We start from the raw sequence: 21,871 nt of genomic DNA on the forward strand, positions 1-21,871 counted from the left end.
TCTCAGATGACATCTGCCCCATCTGATTTAGTCGTACCCTTACAGAGTTATCAGTATGAAGTAAGTTGATAAACTAAAGCAATAAGCAATCGATGCCCCAGAATCAGAGCTTATTCCACAACAGTGGCCGTGAAACAGTATCGAATGCCCGTCTAAAATCTATAAAGCCAGGTAGAGACGGATGTTGGGCATGGTATTGCACCACTTACGAATGACTGTTTGATTTGGTGGCAGCAGACCCACTTCCACTATCCACTTGTTCAGTTTTTTTTGTAGGATATTCGCAAAGATTTTTTGACGGGCGTGAATCATTGCTAGAATGCGATAATTCACTGGATCAGTGCGGTCTCCGTTTTTGTGGACGGGGATCAAAATGGACCGCCTCCATTGAAATTTCTTTTAAAAGATTTTCCAGGACCACTGCCAATAATTCTGGATTTTCTTTAAGTGCTGCATTGGATAGTGTATCAGGGCCAGGGGCTCGAGAGTTATTCAAAGAGTGAATTATATGGATGATATCATTGCGTTGGAAACCCTCAGCAAATTCTTGCTTATATACCTAGGGAGTATTTAACTCTGGGTCCATACTAGGGCAATAGAAGAAATTCCCAATGGTTTCATCCCAGACACTCTCACATATAGGATTCAGTTCTATGCTCACACTATTAGAAATAAAGTGTCTTGACATGGCCCAGAACCTTTTTTCATAATTATTTTTTGCCATTTCCCAAAATGATATCCAGTTCGAAGATTGCAGGGAAAATCGATGGCTTCTTAGCCAGTTCTTATATTTAGTAATAGCAAGAGTCTTTAATCTGCTCTTGCACTGAGCATCATAATGGCAAGAAATACATATGGATCTCATGTGGTCTGGAGGTTTTTCTTAGCCCTATTTATAGAAGGATCAAAGCAATTAGAATGATGCACCAGCTGTCCATGTGCACAGGACTGAAGATGCAGCACCCCATTCAACCACACCATGAAGCACTGTATGCTTCAATTGCTGGTATCAAGCCAACAAATGAAAGATTTGGCATGCAGTTTTATGTATGTGCCTATCTTGTTGATGTTTCTAGGGCCCCACACTATGCGGTTCTCTTGAGAATTTATGGTGGCTTTATTCTGGAGCCTGGAGATCCTGTGTGGTCGATGCAATTCAAGTGACCATCTCAGTGTCACGTGATCACTAATAGAAACGAAAGTGGAAATGAAGTTGGTACAGCAAGACCTTGTGGTCTTATCCGTAAATAGATAATCCAAGTTAGAAAACCGATTGCCATTGTTCCATGTCAACAGTGGCATCCCAGTAGCCCCAGACTTACAATTCAAACAGGTCAAATCGAATCTAGACATAAAGTGGTACCATGCTTGATCTTTCGCTTGACCAGTTTCAGTGCCCCCTTCAGTCGGGCCCCCGTTGACCTCATCCAGGTTCTGCAGGTTATAATTGATTAGATTGGGCGCATTGAAGTCTTCTGCAATTATAATACTCCCCTCCGGGTATCTTTCACTCCAGGCTCCCAATATATCCTCCATCTGGGATAGTATTTACTTAACTTTGGCCGACCCCGGAGGGCAGGCTGAAGTCAATCGAATCCAATGTAATCATAGCTGCCAGAGTATAGGATGATGTGTTCTCTTCACAGAAAACAGATACTTTCATAGAGGATTTGGCTCCTATGATTAAACCACCAAACGGGCAGCCTAAAACGCCAGATGATGCATGCCTAAAAATCATATTAAAACTATCAATAGGTAGATTGTTGGTGGCCCAGGTTTCTTGCAGTATAATTTCATCACTATCACCAATGACGGACAATCCAATTTGGTTTTTCATAAAGGAGTTATACCCCGAAGTGTTCCAACAAAGCATCTTCAATGGTTTTTTAAGTACTGAATTTCAGGGGTAGATATATGTTTCTTGTTCCCAAGTACGACTACGCAGATAATTGTAGGTGAACCGTGCGGGCCTCCTCGCACAAGATCTCTTGTCCCAACAAACCTCACTATCAGTTAAAGACAGACAGCAAACCGTTCATTTAAAGCCCCTTCTCTCAAGTGCCTGGGCCTCCATACAAAGCAATGCATTAATTGCTGGTGAGGCTGGGCTAATGAGGGCCCAATTTGACACACTATCCCACTTGGGCAACTCAACTCCATAGATGGCCTCATGCCTAATAGCATTGAGCCAAGGAATGGCCCTCCACAGTTGCAAAAGTCTTGATCTGTTCAAAAGGGGACTGTTGCTGTGAAGCGTAATTTCTTCAAGTTTGACTAATGACCCCAGATTGGACCATGACTGAATATTGAGAGAGGGTTGCGGAGTGTTTAAAATGTCAGTCGTATGGATCGGAATATTCTGAGCTTGGCTCGGTTTAGTGATGATAGTTGAAAGGTTAGGCGCCCAGGACTTTGGCTGTGACGGGTATCGAAATCCCTTGTATCCAGCAGATATAACCTCCTGCTCGTTAGTGCAAACACGAGGTTCCCTAGCCTGTGCAGGGCACACCCACATGTCCAAGGGACCTCTGAGTTCTACTTGCCTACAGGACCCATCTCCCGGGTTCCTTACTAAATAAGGAGACTGAACCCTTGGCCGTTTTTGAGTGCCGTGCTATGGAACATTGCTTCTCTTGGGAGCCCTATGGCTTGAAGAATTTCAACCCGCTTAAGGCACGACAGGGCTGTCTTTTTTCACTCTGCTTAGCCCTAGTCTTTGTCATTTCAGGTGGAGTTCTCAGTAACGAGATCTCATTACAGAGTGCCTCAATAGCTTCCACTTCTGTTGCTGCGGAAATACGGACAGCGTCATTCGATCCGAGCGCCAGCCGAGATGTGTCCGAATGGTCAATATAGTCACCCTCGAATTCTCAATCAAAATTGTCTGATAGTAGACTAGAGCAAGTAACCGATGGGCAATCAATACCCTGAGATAGTTCAGAGAAAGCAATGTCATGACAATGGGGAGGTGTGTGGTCCCGATTATTTATCAGGATGGCAAACCGACAAATTGACCACTGTGTCTGTTGTTCGATGGCGAACGATGAGAACAAGATGAACAATGCATCCAATTAAGAGATTATGGTCAAAAGAATCAAAGAATATGGATCCACATATGTGGTAATTGTAGGATCTTCTCCTTCTGAAGCAATAGTTTCAATATATTGCCCCGTGTCGGAGACCTGTGCTTCAAGGTTAGGAGAGGCAGATAGATTAGTCTCCATAAGATTGTCACCTTGTGAACACACGTGGCCCACAGAGTTTCTCTGTAGATTATTCCAGAGGTTAAGAAGTGATCCATTGTTGTCCATCGTGAAGGAGTGGCTGGCAGCACTCGTTTCCAATGCCATAGCAGATGAAGCAGATAGCTCAGCCCTATGCTTCAAGGATGTGACAGTGATGCCAGAAAATACTGTCAGCCGAAGCCCAGTAATTCTAGACTGGATATTATTCTCAGCTTTCTTGGGGGGGATATATCTGGCCACCTTCTTAGTCCCAGGGGCCCCCCTGATAGTTCCTTGGCTCCTTGAGGGGCTGCAAAGATGTTTGACATGTCTAGGCAGCATACTGCGTAGGCAATTTATCTTTTTCTGCATCTCTTTCATGGTGGAATAAAGAGAAGAGATCAATGTGGGTGTGCTTATCTCATCCACTCACTGGATGGACTCCCTACCCCATACCTCAATACAGAGAGTGTGTCTGGGGTATGTCAGGGAGCAATGGTTTACCAGTGGCCTGTGCCAAGCTACCGTGATACACCAAAGGGAACTACAAGATACCAGTTACTGGCTAAAACAAACAATGAAAAAAAAAGTAAAGGACAGCTAATCCACTGTCCGCTAGTTGCCACCACACACTCTCCACTTACCAGTGTGTTGTCATAAGAGTTTAGGCATGCCGGCTACTGAAGCCAACCTAGGAGTAGCGTCAGCGCTGGATTCGGGGGAGCCTACAGACTTGTTTGAAGCCGGCGTCGGTAGTCATTTTTTCACTTTTATTTTTTTAATTAAAACAATTTTTATTATTTTTATTAACAACACTCCAAACATTACAAACATTGAGGACTTTCGCATTTGAGCTTCACATCATTATATTCACATGTTGTGCGTCACAGTCCTCCCCCCCTCCTGTCCCCTTAACTCGAGGCCGCTTCAAAGCCACCAACTTGTGTATCTCCGGGCTTGTCTTCCACATTAATCTCCCTCATATCGTCTTCACTAAGTTCGGCCTGGGAGGGTCCCGCCATCGTGGCCACCGGTTGTCTCCATGCTATCAGGGGTCCCGCTTCCTCCTCTCCTCCCCTACTGATTGCTTCATACCAAGCTGTCGTTTCTGCATCTGTCCACTTCAGGAGGTCAGCCCACCACGCCTCTATTCTGGGTCGTTGGGCTGCCTTCCAGCCCATTGCGATTCTCCGTTTGGCCAGGATGTAGGCCAGGTCTTTCATCTTACTAATGTGCTTAAGGTTGCGTTGTCTGGCAAAACCCCCCAGCATGCGTGCCCAAGCTGACTCCACCTCCAGTGTAATCCCTTTTTCGGCTACGCGTAGCTTAACCTCTGTCCAGAATCTACCCACCTCCGGGCAAGCTCAAAACATGTGTATCATCCCAGCTTCCACCTCCCCGCACCTTGGGCATTTCTGTGTCACTGAACTTCCAAACCTGGTGATTTTGCTAGGGGTCATATATGCCCTATGAGTAACATATAACTGGATCTGCTGTAGCCTCTTGTTTTTCGGGACACCTTCTTGTGGTACCTTTGAGCCCTATCTCCTTGTCCATCCAGCATAGGTTCTCCCACCTCCTCCTCCCAGTTCCGCCTTAGTTGGAGCAACTCCTTGCTCACCCTAGTCATCAATAGTTACTATATGCGGGATATTTCGTGCCCACCCTCCGAGATATCGTACATCGTCTCAATGACCGCATCGGGTTGCACCGCTAGCACTGCCCCAGGCCACCTTTCTCGCACCCGTTTGATAATTCCTGTGTGAGTGATATATTGGCCTTTGTGCACCCCGGTGTCCTCCATTAATCTCTGGAAGTCTAGTGCCTCCCCCTCCTGCCATACATCTCCGAGGGTCGGAAGGCCCATCGGTTCCCAGTATCTGCTGACCCCTTTTATCATTTGCAAGTCCTCCCCACATAGCGCCACTAGCGGCACCTGCATGGAGCATGGGGTCGGGTTTCCTACCATTTGCCATGCTTTGCTCCAGATTTCCCAGCCCAGTAACAACAGTCTCGCCCTTCCTTGCAGCTTTGATTTAGGCAACCACACCACCCCTCTTAGAAAAAAGGGGGCAGTGTCCTTGTACAATAGCCTGGCTTCGGCCGTCTCTTCTTCGGACAACCACCTGGCCACATACTGGAGCTGTCCCGCCAAGTAGTATAACTCGAAGTTCGGTAGGTTTATACCCCCCTGTCACACGAGTTTTGTAACTTTCAAAGGGCCACCCTATTCCTGGAGTTAAGCCATATAAAACACCTGCATAAACTGTGGAGTTTCGCAAAAAAACGTTTGGAGAGCATATACGGGATGTTCGTAAAAAAATCTAGCAATCTCGGCAGGACCACCATCTTGATCAAAGCCGCCCTACCCACCATGGCCAGGGGTAACCTGGACCAAAACCCCATGCTATTCTTAATGCCCTCCACTGACCTTTCCGTGTTGTATTTGTGTTCCTCCTCGGCCGTGTGATATTTGTCGATTCCCAAGTATCGGAATGTCAAGGTCTGCCAGGGTATCGGCAAGACCGGCAGGTTCCTATGCAGGGCTCACCTGTATCTCCCCAAAGGGAACATGCTTGATTTCTTGGGGTTTACCGCTATACCCGAGAGGGTGGCATAACGTTCCATCACCTCCAGGAGATATTGTTGGTTTTCTTCTGGGAAGCGCAAGTATAGCAGTATGTCATCGGCGTACAATGATATGAGGTGCGATCCTCCCTTCATGAGGATCCCTATCTTTCCATACTGTTGTCTGAGGCAGATGGTTCCAGGGCAAGAATGTACAGCATGGGCGACCAGGGGCAGCCCTGTCTAGTGCCCCTACTAAATTGCCATTTGTCTGAGATTATTGCGCCAGTTTTAACCCTGGCGACTGGGGAGCTATATACCATTTTGACCCACCTCAGGTCCCCCTGCCCCATCCCATATTCTTTCAGAGCCGCTAGCAACCACGGCCACCTCACAGAGTCGAAGGCCTTACTGGCATCCAACAAGACTATTACCATGTCGCTGGGGTCCTTCTCTGTTTGTTCCATAATGTGGTGGAGTCTCCTATGATTGTCGTTTATATTCCTGCCTGGAACGTAGCCTGTTTGATCGGGGTGTATTAGTTTGCCAATAACTCGTTTGAGCCTGTTTGCCAGCATAGCTATGAGGATTTTGCTGTCTTGGTTGAGCATCGATAGGGGTCTATATAACCCACAATCCGTGCTTGGCTTGCCCGGTTTTAGGAGCGGAATGACCACTGCCTCCCTCAGGGACTCTGGCAGCTTCCCTCGTTCAAACACCTTATTCAGCATGGCAAGCAGTGGGGGGAGCACCTCCTGCTTGTATGTCTTATAGAATTCATTTGGGAGCCGTCTGACCCCGGAGCCTTACATGTGGGTAGGTGCTGGACCACTGTATCTAGTTCTTCTAGGGTGATTGGAGCATCCAGGTCCTCCCGTTCCTGATCGTTTAATTTGGGCAATTCTATGTCTTCCAATGTTTCCTGAATCTCTTGACCCATCTCCTCCCCCATGTCCTCATAAAGGCGTTTATAGAATCTGAGGAACCCCTCATTGACTCCCTCCTGGGTTTCCCAGGTCTGGCCTTCTTCCCCCTTTATCTCCGTGACCACTGTTCGTGGTGTTTCATTTTTGTATAACCATGCCAGCAGCCTACCCGGTTTGTCTCCCCCCGCATGTTGCCTTTCGATATATTTTTTATAGTTCAGTTTACATAATCTGTCCCAGTGCTCCATGCTAGTTTATTGTAACAGCTTTTCACGTTCGGCATCCTCCTGTGAGGTGCTCCCCCTCTGAATTATTTCTTTCAGCTCCTTCTCTGTCTCCTGTAGCTCCCGCTCTGTGCCCCCTTGGAGCTCTCTGGATTTGGAAATGGCTACGCTCCGTGCTACCACTTTGAACGCCTCCCATAAGGTTCCTTCTGACTGCACACTCCCTGTATTAATATCAAAGTACTCAATAATCGCCTCCCTTAAGTCCCACGAAATCCCGAGTCCTGCAGGGCCTCGGCTCTGAGCTTCCATGTCGGGATTCTCGTTCTAGGGGGCTGGTGCCTCCACTCCAAGACCAAGGGGGAGTAGTCCGAAAGTACTCTGGCCTTATATTCCGAGCCTATCATTTCTCCTACCAACTCTGAGGCAACAAACATATAATCCAGTCTTGTGTGCAGGTTGTGAGGGCCGCGTAATGTGAGTACTGCCTGTCTTCTGGGTGTAGCTGTCTCCAGATATCTTCTAGTCCAAAGTCTCTCAGCAGGGCCTGTAATGCTCTTGCAGCCGGGGTGGGTCTATCTAGTTTACTGTCTGACCTATCCATTTTGGGGTGTAATGTACAATTAAAATCCCCTCCCCATATAATTGCGCTGCCCAGTAGGGGGCTAATTTTACCGTATAGGGCCCTAAAATAGGCCGCCATGTCTTGGTTAGGGGTGTATGAGTTTATAATGCTCACTTCCGTGTTTTCCAGCATCCCCCGCAACACTATCATTCTACCATCTGGGTCTACTGTGGACTGAAGCAACTGAAATGATACATGAGGTGCCACCCACGTGACTAACCCCCTTGCATAAGCAGAGTATGTGGCTCCTGTGGTGGTCCCTCTCCACATTCTCTTGACCACCTCCAGTTTCTCCTTAGTAAGGTGGGTTTCCTGTAATAACGGTATGTCAACTTTCAGCCTTCTCAAATACATCATTACTTTATTCCTCTTCAGATAACTGTTGAGGCCTCTCACGTTCCAGGTTACAATTCTAAGGCTACCCATTGCCATGCGTGGTTTGTCCCTCCTCCTCCCGTCCTAGGTTTCCTCTCCAGTCTAGTTTGACATGAAATTGGGCTTGTACCCCTCCCTCTTCCAACATAAACTCCCCAACTAACCCTACTCTCCTCCTTCCTCAACTATAATACACTGCACACAACCCGTTCCCTCCCCCCTCCCTACCCGTCCCCAACTGGTGCCCAGCTCCATCCCTGGATCTCAGGCTCCCCCGCGTTTGGTCCTGCCTCGGGATGCCGAGATCAGGAACCCAGCAGGGTGTCACCGGTCTACCGGTAACCTAACTGGTCTGTTCGTGGGCATGTGAGGGCTGGTTCTGTTAGGTTCCTATTCCTTTCACTAAGTTCCTGTGCTCAAGGATCATATGTATATAGCCCTGGCTGCTCTATTCCGACAGACTGTATCCTGTCCTATATTCTAGTCCCAGTGTCTGAGACTGCAACACCCTAGGTACCGCAGTCTCCATGCTACTTATCTGTAGCATCTTCCTTCTGGATACCCGATTCCTGGGGACAGCTCTGCGTATCCAGCCATTCTGTTGCATCCTCCGGGGTATTGAAAAACAGTGTTCTGTTTTTGTGGAACACTTTCAGTTTTCCAGGGTAGATCAGCATGTACTTGTAGCCTACTTCTCGCAATCTTCTCTTCACTGCACCAAAGTTCATGCGTCGGCGGTGCACCTGCAGGGTGTAATCCGGGTATGCCTTTATGTTTGCCGACACCCTTTGTATCGTTCCTCTCTTCTGGAAATGCTATAGGATTTTTTCCCAGTCTCGATAGTTCAGGATCTTGGCAATTACTGGCCTAGGTCGGGTTCCCGGTTGTGGCTTCCTCGTCAGGGACCTGTGCGCTCGTTCCACCGCGAACCCCTGGGTCAGTACTCATCCGGTTATCTCTTGCAGCAGCATTGATTCGATGTACTCCGTGGGGTTGGGTCCCTCGGCTCCTTCAGGCAATCCCACAATACGTATGTTGTTCCTCTAGGCGCGTCCCTCCGCCTCCTCCGCCCTACTTTCCAGGTTGCCCACACTTTGTTCTAGGACATGGAGCTCGGATTTGTGGTTTGCACATGCAGCTGTATTCGAGGCCGCTTCCTTCTCTAAATTGCATGTCCGTTCTGCTAGCGCTCTGAAATCTTGACGGTGGAGATTCACCTCCACCTGTACTGCCCCAACTTTGAGCTCCAGTGCCGCCTTCAGTTCGACCATGGCCAATCCCAATTTGGTTTCCCAAGCCACTTTCAGGTCTGCGATTGCTGCAATGATCTCCTGGTCTTTGCTTGTGGCATCTGTGCCCATGGTGGGGGTTCTCTCCTTGCTCCTGGCCCGCTCCGCCACCGAGGGTGTTCTGGCATATTCATCAAGCGTGGGTTGTTTGCCCTTTGTTTTAGGCAGTTTATTGGCCATTTTAATGTTTCTCGGCTTGTGTGTACGAGCCCCACAGCGTTTGGTCTTTGGCTTCCGTCGAGTTGGTCCCCGGTTGGCAACGGGACCCGGGTGGGCTAAATTGGGGTTTCCTTATTCTGCTGAGTCTGTGCCTGGAGTGGATTGGGTCCTCCCACGTAATTGTGCACTGACAATTCTTATTTCCCTCTGTGTGCATGTGCAGCTGTTTTGATTATTGTTGTGACATTGGGCACTTCAGCAGGCTATTCATCTCCACCTGACAGTGTCATTCGTTCAATAAGTGTATTCCAAGCGATCCGCTTCAGTAATGTGCAACCTCCGCTACTTAAGGTCCCCAATGTACAGTGCGGTCACCCTACACAATCTGCTGCAGAGCACCTCTCTGCGCCAAGCCTGTGTGCTCCTCTTTACTGTGGCGTGATTGCCAGCCCCCTCTGCTGATCGCCAGGCCCTGCACAACGCTGTAGCCCTGCTCGGGTTAGGTGTTCCTGGATACTAATGTAACCCCGATGTTGCACTCTCTTCATTTGTCTCTCGATGTCCGGGGCGTTGTACGTTAAGTCCGCCCGTCTCGACTCGCCGTGCTATTGCTACAATGTTCCCTCTGCCAGGCCCGGCTTCGTCAGCGCATCAGCGGTGTCTCCATCTCAATCTGCCCCCGGGGCTCCGCAAGTGCGTATTCCGCAGTGTTGACAGACGAACATTTCTACGGACCGTATATTGTGCGTCCTCTGCATCGGGTGGTGGACTTCATTTACTTCTCGCTGCACGCTCGGGGGGTGCCTTGCTCCCTTCCTGACACAGTTTCTGTTAAGGGCACCACGACCGTGGCATATTTCGGTCTCTTTGCAATCGGGCACACGATCCGCCCGAGTCAGCTGTTTTCCTCTTTGTTCTCAGGTGGCCACAATTTTCTTCACTGCAGCATTCAATTCTCCGCAGTTTCCTTTGGTTTTATCCATGTCAGCCGCTCCGTTCCTCGATGTAACAATATAACTTCCTGTGCCCCGGAGCATCACACACACGTTCCTTCAATAGTATTAACTTCCGTATCCACATTCATGCGGGTTTATGTCGGATAATGTTCCGATCTGCAGGAGCTTCAGAGAAAGCACGTCCGCCTACATGGCTCACTAGCCATGCCCCCCAGTCATTTTTTCACTTTAATGTCTTCATACCTTTACTTCTTCAGTCTTTCACTTCTTCTACTATTCAATTTGTCATTACCAGAGGAGACACCCTCCCCCCATTTCATTTCTAGCCCACATTCTTCCCATTAACGCCTCCCTGACCCCAACCCTAAGCTTACAGCTAACCTTACCATATCTAATGCCACCTAAACAATGTGAAGATGCAGACGAAGTAAAGGTAAGAAGAAGTAAATGCATGAAGAATAAGTGTCTGACGAAGTGAATGAATAAGAAGTAAGTCTAGAAGAAGTTTAATAGGCGGAGTGAAGAAGGGATACTGTGGAGAGAGGAGTGCCGACTGAGACAGTGCTTTGGTCAGACCACTGATGCAATCACGTTTTAGCAGGAGTCTGCTGCAGCTGGAAACATAAGGGAGACCTCAGGTATACGCAGAACTGTGAGACGTGAAGGTGGGGAAAGCAATCAACATTGATGCTGGGAAGCCATAGAGAGAACAGGTGGGTGCCATGGCAGAGCTGCCCGATTCCAAGATGGCGAGTCACTTAGGTAAGGCCTTGGACCTTGGAGGCCTGGGCTAACCACAAATACTATTCAGAACACCTGGGTGAGAGGAGGGCTAACTGGCAATCAGCCAATCACATGACATGTATTCACTGACAATTGGGCCCAGGTGTCCCAAGCCAGGCTCCTTTGCCCCAATTACTTAATCACCCAGGATATAAATGGGGTCAGTGACAGACCAAGGGTGATGGTCTTTATGGAGAGGTTAACAGCGAGGAGGTGGAGAAAGCCAGCTAGAAAGAATGGAGAGGGAGGAAACATCAGAGAGAGGTTGGAGGTGGAGAAAAACAATATTGTGGAAGAGGTGGCAGGAGGAATTAATCAGGGAGTGTAAGGAGGTGCAGAAGAACAAGAGCAGGATCAGAGAACAGGAGGTAGGAGGAAACTCCAAGGAAACGGCAGAACTGTGACTGAGAGAAATGAGGAAAGGCTGGGCAAAGGAGGGAGTTGGAGGGTGTATAGGTAAGTGATGAGAAGAGCTGAACCATGAGGAAGATAGAAGACAAAAAGGCTATTGGTGGCAGGGAGAGGTGAGAGAAGGGGAGAGCTTTGTTGACCTGGGTCCAGGAATTGGCAGTAGAAAAGCCTACAGAGCCCAAGAGAGAGGGTGAGAGTGAGGATAACCGGGGTTCACTATCAAGATTCCGATGGGATTAACAAGCCCACAAAGACAAATAACTAAGGCAAATAAATAAGACTTGGAGAGAAAACCAAAAAATAGAAGAAACAGTGGGAGAGCGATACAGACTTCCTGAGAGCCATAATCTGCACTCTGATGGGACTTCCAAACCGGCCAAAGAAGATACCTAAGACTGGCTGATGGGCTACCCAATCCAGGTGGCACAATTTAGCTTCAATTGCTAGAAAGGCACCTGGAGATTTGGAGCCAGGAACTTTCCCTGTGGGTCCAAGCCGGAAGGACCTATCCAGAACCCTGAGCCTTTTCTCAGCTCATGGTGACACTAGGCTTGCAGTACCCTATGTGTCGACTGGAATTGGGAACTAGTGTAGGGCAAGGCACACCACCCTTGGCTAAGGTGGGGCGAGTGACAAATATGACTGCAGCCTGAAAGTTCACCTGGGACAGACGGGGAAGATATCAGCTGTTATCTGGATGTTAGAGTTGGCCCCAAGAACACCCCAATTCTCGAAGATAGCTCAAGGGTTTCTATTAAAAGGCTTGAAAAGTGATTCACTAAGGCTGTCCCTTCTTACGTCCACCATGGGCGTTTCCTTTCATAGCCAAGGTGTCCCTATATCCTGTGACGAATCACAAGTATTAGCCCCTTCTCCCTTAGGGGGAAACTCCCCCTGTGAGGCTAGGTATGTGAGCCTGTGCAGCAAGACCCTTCCTAAGGGTCAAGGCAAGTGGGACCTCACCGGGAGAGACTCCCCTTTTCGGCACAAGGACTCCCGTTCCTGTGAGGAACTCCTTGAGGGAACTACCATAGCCACGTATATGAGACTGGCTTCCATGGAGAACGCTATGGACGCTTCATGTGTGGCTGAAGGCAATGTAGAAAGAAATCCATCTGAAGAAAATAAGGAAAATATCCCTTTAACTCGAGGTGTGTATTTAGCTGAAACAAGTGAGAGCAGGAGGAGGTGAGGACACTCTGATATGCAGGAGAATAATAAATAATCGGGTAAAGAACGACCGGGAGTATATGAAAAGAGAAACTCGGCCCACTGCTGAGATCAAAATATTGACCGCGCCATCACAGTTTAGTTTAGAATATTTGTAATGCACAACCTTGGACCCTTGGGTGTGATTGAGCAGACAAAGACAGAAACAATACACGAAACACAAGTTCAAGAAGACCAGGTAGCTGGGTGAGCAATGAGCTTAAGGGCCGCCAAAGGAAGCTGATTATGAGAATAGCAACGTCTTCAGTTTTTTCTTGAAAGCCGCCAAGGAGGACTGACCTCACAGAGCGGCTGGCAGCAGATTCCATGACAGAGGAGCAGCTATATAGAAGGCTCCCTTCTCTACCCTCTTCATTCTGCATTTGGGGGTAGAAAGGTAGTTCTGGTTGCGTGACCTGCTTCTCCCAACAGCAGTGCTTCCTGGAGCCCTTCCCACCAGATTTGACTGCCACTTCAACAACTCCTAATTTTAATGATTTTTATTGTTAAAATATTGATTTTGATACAGATATCAACAGGTTATAGACTTTGAATAAAACAAGAACCACAGAGAAATGACATAGTAAGTGATTTTGATCCTTTGTAATAGTATTTCTATAAGGCTAAGTCATTTGTTAAATTCACTTGCGAATGTAATATGAACTATAATAGATATAAACCGCATTAATATAACATGTAGTTTAGAATTGATTATATCACAGGTCTGCAACGAGTGATTTATATGTAGTGAAAATAGAGATTTGGGGGGAGACGTACAGGGAGACAGACTAGAGACATATAAGGATAAGGAGGGAAGAGGATAGGGGGGGAATGGGTGTATTGGATTATTTCATCAAAATAATATAATCATTTCAAACATTATCAAGTTCTAGCATTTTTGAATATGTATGGAAATATGAATAATGATGCTAATATAAGGGTGTAAATGTATGTACCATGAGCAGTTGCATTAAAACAGTTAAGATACCTGGTGAAAAAATACCATTTAGCATTATATTTAGGAATTGTGTTGTGATTATTGGCCATGCACATCTCTAGTTTATGAGTGTTACAAATAGTGTTCCACCAGATTTTGGTGGAAAGTAAACTAGAGTCTTTCCAGTTAGCCGTAATACATTTTAAAGCTATACAGATGAATAAGTCATAAAGTCTTGCAGAGTCAGATGGGAAATGAGTTGTAATGGCTATACTTCCTAAAAATATGTTAACAAAGGAAAAGGGCACATCAACACAGAAGATACATTTAAGAAGCTTCCAGATCTCCTGCCAAAATTTAACAGTAAATGAACATTCAAAAAACATATGCATATACGTGGCGGGAGATATGCCACATGACCAACATTTAGCATTATAATTCGGATTAGACTTAGTCAATTTGGCTGGAGTAATAAATGCTCTGTGCATGAAGAAATAATAGTGTTGTGATATATTTGCTGATACCGATATTTGTTTGATTTTAGCAAACAGACGATGCCATATTTCATCTTCAAACATGAAGCCCAAATCAAGTTTCCATTTCAGACGTATAGGGCAAATCTTAAAATTTGAGGTGAGCATATTGTAAATTTTAGAGGCTCGAACCTCACCACCTGTGGTAAGGTGCAGTAGTCTAAGGGCATCAGGAGTAAGAATTTCATTGGAAAATTGGGCAAGTGCATCAAGGCAGGAATTAATTAAGTTGTTATAAAATTGAAAGTCTTTCTTAGTAATGTTAAAAATGGTGGAGAATTGCTGAAAGGAAAGGACATACGTGTCATCTATAATCTGTTGGACGAATCTGATACCCTTTTGAATCCATGTTTTGCGGTTAAGGATCTTGTTATTAATTACTATGTTCTTATTATGCCATAATAGTGGGGAAAGATGCTTACTAGGAGTTATAGTGTGAGGAAAAAGAAAGGTTTGTAGAGCAGATATTGAAGCTTTAATAGGGTCTGAAATCTTTTTAGTTGAATGTTTGAAAATGTATATGTAGTCCGTGATTTCGTGTGGTAAAACTACTTGTTTTTCTAATGTACACCAGGTTGGGATATCAGCGGATATAGGATCAATGAACCATTGACGAGATTGTTTTATAAGAAATGCATGATGATATGATTTAAAGTCAGGGAATCTTACTCCCCCCATATCATAGGGGGCTTTCAGTTTCGTCAGGGCAATTCTCTTACTTTTTCCTTTTCCCCATAGAAAATTAAGTAGTATGGAGTAAATGGTTTTGAAAAAGGAAAGGGATAATGGGACGGAGAGAAGTTGCAGATAGTATAGTATTATGGGAGTAAGCATCATCTTGATAGTATCTAAGCGCCCCCACCAGGAGAGGTATAGTGGAGACCATTTGGATGTTAGATCCTTGAGGGTGCCCAGTAGTGTTTCAGTGTTGAGTTTGATCGTATTTGGGATAGTTGGGGCAAAACGAAGACCTAAGTATTTGATTGAGCTATTGCACCATTTGAGGCCAAAAGTGACGATATCATGTTTAAGGCAGTATGGATTTAAGGGCATAATTTCTGATTTCTGTGTATTTAATTTATATCCTGATACTTGACCGAATTGTGATAAAATACTCAAGAGGTTGGGAATGTGAAGTTTGGGGTTTTTAATTAATATAAGAATATCATCCGCATATGCAGCTATTTTATTTATTGAAGCACCGACTTGAATTCCTGGGATGTTTGTGGTAGATCTTATTGATTCTAGAAGTGGTTCAAGAGAGAGGATATATAGTAATGGTGAGAAGGGGCAACCTTGACGCGTTCCTCTTAGTAAGTGAAAGGAGGAGGAAGTTTGACCATTTAAGTAAATAGCCGAATTGGGGGCAGAGTAAAGCAGTTTGACCAGTGAAATAAATTTTTCACCACAACCATGCCACCGTAGAGTTTGAAAGATAAAATTCCAGTCAACACGATCGAAAGCTTATTCCGCATCTAATGCAATGGCCGCATAGCCTTGTGTGTCTTTTTTGTCATTGGCAGCAAGGTTGATGGCGTTTAATAGGAGTCTTGCATTAGAGGATATATTACGTCCTTTTACATATCCTGTTTGGTCTGGTTTAACTAGACTTGGGAGTGAGGATTCGATTCTATTGGCAAGTATTTTGGGAAAAATTTTGCTTTCAATATTGATAAGGGAAATGGGTCGATAGTTACTAGGAAGAGTAGGGTCCTTGTTAGGTTTTGGAAAAATGATAAGCAAAGCTTCAGAACATGATCCCGAGGAACATTTTTGTGAGATAAAATATGAAAAAAGGTTTTTGAGCTTAGGTGTTAAGGATTGAGAGAATGTGTTATAGAATTCAGTAGATAGTCCATCAGGGCCTGGTGCTTTTCCTTTTCCGAGGCCATGGATGGCTTTGGTAATCTCAATAGACGTGATGTCTTTTTCTAGATGTGATAGATCAATGTCAGGGTAGGTGGTTCTACTGATGTTGTTCAAAAAGGAATCAATGTTTTCTCTGGGAATAGCGCATTCTGGAGTATATAGTTCCGTATAAAATCTTCTAAAGCATTCCAATATTTCATCAGGCCTATGATGCATCTTGCCCAGCTTATCTTGAATGTGAGAGACTTGAACTTTTTCTTTTTTGGTTTTTAGATAAGAGGCTAACATTTGACCTGCTTTATTAGAAGTTTGATAGATCTTAGTTTTATACTTAAGAATGGTTCCTGCCGCCAACTCAGTAATTTCTTTATTGATTTCAAAGCGTATCTTAATGACTTGTCGTAGATTGGCTGAGTTAGTGTCAGTATAATAATGTTGTTCTGCAATAGTGAGTTTAGAGTAAAGATCATCGAGATGTTTTTTCCTGATTTTTTTATTCTTGCCTGATAGGGCCATTATGTGACCACGAAGGGCCGCTTTGAAAGCATCCCAATTATTGACAGTGGAGGTATCTTGATCTTGGTTTTCGTTAAAGTATTGTTGAATGAAAGCGTTGATGGATTGAATAGATTTAGGATCATTTAAAAGAAAATTGTTAAGTTTCCATCTGGGAGAACCCTTTTTCATATCTGTAAGGGAGAAGGAAGTAATGACAGGAGCGTGGTCTGAAATAATGATATTGGCAATCTTTGAGTCTATAATGGATCCCGAAAGAGTTTTTGTAGCAAAAATATAATCAATACGTGACAATGTGTTGTGTGGGGGAGAATGGTAGGTATAATCCAAATGTGAAGGATGAGATATCCTCCATGAATCAATTAGTCCTGTCTCTCCTAGACAATTTATAAAGGATTTGTGAGTTTTGTTGGGTTTGAATATGCAACTGGATTTTCGATCCAAAAAGGGGTCAAGAACCTGATTGACATCGCCACACATTATCAGGTTGACGAAATCATTTTTCAAAATCATTTGTTTGATATTAATCCAAAAGGAGGGATCTGGTAGTGTAGGTCCGTAAATGTTGAGAATTGATAATTGTGTCGTGTCAATTTGCAGTTTCACCCAAACCCATCTACCATTTGTATCTGCATCTTGGGCAAGGATTTTGTAGGGTTGTTTTTTGCTAATAAGTATCGCGACACCATTTTTCTTGGATAAAGCTGGGCTTGCAACAACTTCCTTCACCCAAAGAGACTTGAGTTTCATTGATTCTTTGAGGGATAAGTGTGTCTCTTGTAGACAAGCTATCGTTGGTTTAAATTTATTTAAGTGAGATAGTACTTTACATCTTTTCATTGGATTCTTGCAACCCTTAATATTCCATGTTATGCATTTTAATATCATCTAGCTGGCGGAAATTTGATATTCATACATCTTATAGCTATCGTACAAAAATACACATATACCATTGTCATTCGATTGAAATAATGTATACACCAATATTTGTGCTGAAGGAAGGAACATTGAGGGTCAGGGAAGGGAGATAGGGGTTTGATCACATCTTGACCGGTAGTATACCATGACGAATGAATGAATTTGGGGATCAAACAGGACATGGGATAAGGAGTTGAGGGGATATATATATGGGGGATAGGAAACGCCTACCGAGTCGCTAACTAGGAAAAAGCGACTTCCTGTGGAAGATGGACCCAAAAGAGCGCCCACCCCACATAGTTAATATCAATGTAAATTCAAAGCATTAGGTAATTAGATACTTATGAGTGTAAAAGTCAAGTGATGGGGAACCAGTTTCAAGTAGTAGATGAATTAGAGGCCGCCGCTGGAGAAGAGGTATCCATGTTTTCATTTTTGATGGATTGAATGAAGAGCCTTAGGTCCGCGGGATCATCATAGACTGCAGAGCGTCCTTCGTATGTAACTTTAAAGGAGCAAGGGTGGAACAGGCCGTATCGGACATTAAGTTGTTTAAGGGCAGGCCGGAACGATAGAAAGACCTTTCTTCTTTGGGCTGTACTTCTAGCAACATCCTGTGAGATAAATAACTTACTACCATGCCAGATTAGAGATTTACGTTCTTTAGCTGTGGAGATGATAAGTTGCAGTTGAGAGTATTCTAACAGGTAAAAAATGAGCGTTCTTGGTGGCTGACGAGCTGAGGGAGAGGCTGAGGGTTGGCCAATCCTATGGGCATGTTGTATATTAAAAGTGGTTTCCAAAGGCAAATGTAGTATGGCCGGTAGGAATTTTTGTAGGAAGGCAATGGGGTCTGTGCCCTCAGCTCCTTCAGGCAGGCCTGAGATGCGTAGGTTGTTACGCCTACTCCGATTTTCCAAATCTTCGTTATGCTTTTGAAGTTCTTTGATGGATTTCTCCATTTGTGCAACCTTGGGTGATAAATCTTCAAGCGCGCCAATTCTTTTCTCTGCCTCATCTACTCTGTTGATAACTCCCATCCACCTTTCATCGAGTTGTTGTAACTTTGTGTTAGTGGTTTCCATAAAGGGTTTGAGTGCCCTTATTTCAGCTAGAATGGTTTCAATCGCGGAGTCTGAGAATCCAATTGGAGGTGGGGAGTCATTTTTGGGTCTTTTTAGAGTAGTTGAGGAAGCGGTGGCGTCTTTGGTAGAGGTACCATTTTTTTGGGTTGCTTTGCTGGTTGCCATATCTGAGAAGATGATAACTTGTACAAGTAGTTATGGCTTGTAATTCTTTGTAGAAGATAATTATGCTGACGAGTAGTATATAATTATTACATCCATATTATTCGCAAAGCTTACCTCTGACCTGGAGAGACCAAAACATGGAAAAGCCCAGAATAATAAGGAATATACTACCGGAGGTTGCAATGGATTTGTTGTTTAGAGCTGTTGTCCATAGATAGAGGTTTGGACCAGTGGAGCTGTAGGAATAAACCGGCTGTGTGGTTATAATCCTGTTTAACCGTACAATATCGGTAATTTGCAGCAAGAAGGTATGGTAGTGAAGTAAAGTCCAAAGGAGAAATGGGTCTTTGTAGAAGGGAGATTGACTGACGTGCTCAGTATTGTGATTTTCTGTGTGACTTTGTAGAGTAGCCTGTTCGCCCCTTTAATTACTTTTAGCTTCCTTATTTAAGGTTGGAGATCCGTGTTGCCTCTATTATAAAACTAACTTTTCAGTCTTTCATGTTAATTTTAAAAGTTTTTTTTTTTTTTTTTTTTTTTCTCTCCTAAGCCTTTTTCATTCAGTATGCTTTTATATAAAATGTTAGTGCGTATGCTTAAAGGCTGTTTCTTACTGTATGGTTGTTACTTTATCTTCCAGCAGGTGGCGTTCTCATGGAAACGTGCTCGAAGTCAAGGCCCAGCCTGCGGTGTCAGCTGATGAAGAACGCCGCACCTCTCCTCACGAGGGGCGGTTCGCGTTCCGACGTCCTTCCGATGCGGAAGTCCTTGATAGAAGCCTGCAGCGTATGAAGCCCTTCCTGACGCCGGAGCCGCGGAGAAGTTCCACCGAATGCGAGCGGGATGTTTATAACGCTCGGAATGAAGAATAAGGTAAGTTTTTATATTATATTATGTACCCTAATGCTATTTTATTTTTATGTGTGGCGGAGCCGATCCTCTAGGCAGCCATCTTGCCTCGGCGCCTAGCCACGCCCCCATTTCAACAACTCCTAGAGACACACATTCGCTGGCAGGCGAACCGCTCACACACCAAGGCCCACAAGTAAGGCCACTGCCTGTTTGTGCCTGTCCGGGCATGGACGGGCAACCCATAGATGGGACTATCCCATTTTCACTAACTGTACACCTCACATCTACTACCTACTCTACTTTCAACGTCCCGCCAGCCTCTTACATCAAGATGAGACAATGCTCAGCCACTCTTTCACATCCAGAGCAATCGTGGATCATCCACAGCTAGTTTCACTGCCAACTCAAAACATAAGGTAAGCACTCCGCCTCTACTGCAAGTTGCAACCTGTGCAATCCCTGTCATTAACCTAATGTACCCGATCACGCCATCTCACCATCTCACCCCCAACTACGTTCTATCTCCACTATGGTTCTATCCCTGTGAGAAACCTGTGGGTTGTCTCACTCCAATTCCCCATGGGTCCTCTGCACAGATGGCCAGGGAAAGCCTTCGCTTTTGGATCCTAACCCTAGGGGTGGACAAGCAAAGGAGCATCACTTGGATGGAGGGCCTTTGGAGAGTGGGAGTGGAATGTCCTTTGGAGAGACATGTATCCCCCTTTTCTTACTGACAACCAACCCAACCCTTCCCCCGCCTTCAAGGGTTATTATGAGTCAACTCCCCTGACTTCCTCGTATATAACCACTAACAGTAGTGAGACGAAGAAGAGGCCACCGGGAGTAATGAAGACTAGGTGCTTTTACCACTCTGGTAGTGGAACGAGGAATAGGCCTGCTGAGAGTTGTAAAGGTTAGGCATGTCCCCTTAATGATGGTCATGCAGGGCTAATTGCTCATTCGCACCTGCAGCCTGTGAAAGGGCTGCAGGTGTATAAAAAGCCCAATCAAATAATGTCAAGGGGAGAAGCAGTGGCGATGATGGTGGACCAGCAGCAGAGTGGCCAAGAGAAGCAGCAGGGAGCTGTATGTGTGCAGTACGCTGACGGTTCAGAGGAGTGCAGCCCGGGAGCTGGGGCTTTGTGGAACCGAACGAATGTTGAAAGGGTAGTCGTGCTGGGAGCCGGCCCTTTTTTCCGGTGTTCACAGTGCGCTTATTCTCCTGGGGTCAGAAGCCGACCCAGAAGTGCCTGAGGGGCAAGAGGTGGAGCCCTTAGGCGGAGAGCAGAAGGCCGAGAGATCTGCGCTGCATGAACGCCGAAAGATGGAACTAGTGAGTTTCTATGAGAGTGGAAACCCGGTATGCAAGTGTTTGAATCTACACAGAGGATTACATTGTATCGGAGTGGTCGCTTGCATGATAAAACACGTTTTCGAAGATCTCGGATTTGAATCCTCATGAACTATTGAACAACTGAGAATACTTTGTAGCAGAATGGTCGCGTGCACATGAAGCCATGTTTTCGAAAGTCTAAGAGCATGTTACAAAGGCAATTTATAAAGACTTACAACAACAAGATGAACTGAATTAAACCTTTTACAATTATGGCGAAAGTTTGAGTGCTGGGCATGTTATTAAAGGTATTCTATAAAGATATATAACAACGAGGTAAATTGGCCTTTAACACTTATTGAATTCTGAACCAAATGAAAAGCTTACCAATGATATCTTCATCCTTATTGAATACCGAACTGAAAGAAAACGTATTTATGAAGATTATAAATGAATGGAACTTTACAATTCAAATAAACCTCTCCCTGCCTGGAAGGGGGAAGGAAGGTGGTGAGTCTGTCACCCCAAAGCCCCCCCCCCACCATTAGTACCCGAGTGCCCCGAATGGGGGAGGCAAAGACAATGAAGAAGGCTGGTACCTGAGCGTGGGACCCGGGGGTGGATGAATAAGCCCTTACCAACGAGTGAGACAAACAGAGAACTGGTGCTGCTACTGGGACCCGACCCAAACCCATAAAGCAGAGCCCCACCCTGCATATGGATTGGAGAGCAAAACTCAGGCACTTTGAATACCAGAATCCAGAGCTGGTCGGCGAAAGATCCAACCCCACTATGTCTGAGCAGGGGAGTGACGCCATGTCCACAAAGAGAGATACTGGGCCTCATTATGAATCCGGCGGTAGCCGTGCCGGAATAAACGGCAGGCTGCCGCCGAACCCGTAATACCATTACGC

This window comes from Ambystoma mexicanum, chromosome 13 (genome assembly GCF_040938575.1).
Source record: "Ambystoma mexicanum isolate Mex_15411 chromosome 13, UKY_AmexF1_1, whole genome shotgun sequence".
Lineage (NCBI taxonomy): Eukaryota > Metazoa > Chordata > Amphibia > Caudata > Ambystomatidae > Ambystoma > Ambystoma mexicanum.